The following is a 689-nucleotide window of genomic DNA, read 5'->3' as shown; positions in this document are numbered from 1 at the left end:
AGTATGAAGTGATGTTGAGTCGTTACAGTGTTTTAAGTGAATCGAATCTAAACTTAAAAGATGATATTTTCCCATTACCTTATTAGTTGGATATAGATAACTTGTTAAATTTTCAAAGTTGGTTAATGTAAAGAAGAAGAGGATGTTAAAAAAAAAAAATCTATTGTAGCCAAATGCATCTAGAATGATATGCAGACAGTGTATTGTTGATCAACTTCCCTAGGCTAGACTTTATGGAAGCCGCCTTTTTGTTTTATTATGTTGTTGTTTGAGAGAAGGTGAAGTATGTAATAGAGATATTTAAGGTGTCTTTTGTCTTCTTTTAGGCATTTGTGCTCTGTAATGCATATATGGGGCAATGGGCAACCAATTTTGTGTTGTTTGTGCCCATGTATGGCATGGTTTGTTTGGTGTGGTACTTGGTTACATGTTTTGTAGAGGTGCAGGTTTGTAGGTAGAGATACAAAGTTGAGTAAATTAAGTGTTGTATCTTTGTGGTGTCTGCGTAAAGCTGGGTAGTATTTGTGAACATTTATCATGTGGTGACATAGACGTATTGAATAAGGTGTTGAACTGCTTTGCCCTTGTGTATGGATGTTGCTGTAAGGGGAAAACTTAATAAAGATAAGTGGTCTGTCATTGTTGTTTGTATGAATTTAGTAGATATCATCATCATAAAGGAAAGTGGT

Source organism: Penaeus monodon, chromosome 19 (assembly GCF_015228065.2).
Source record: "Penaeus monodon isolate SGIC_2016 chromosome 19, NSTDA_Pmon_1, whole genome shotgun sequence".
In the NCBI taxonomy this organism is placed as follows: domain Eukaryota; kingdom Metazoa; phylum Arthropoda; class Malacostraca; order Decapoda; family Penaeidae; genus Penaeus; species Penaeus monodon.
The sequence above is the reverse complement of the archived record's forward strand: the minus strand, read 5'-3'. Positions refer to the sequence as shown.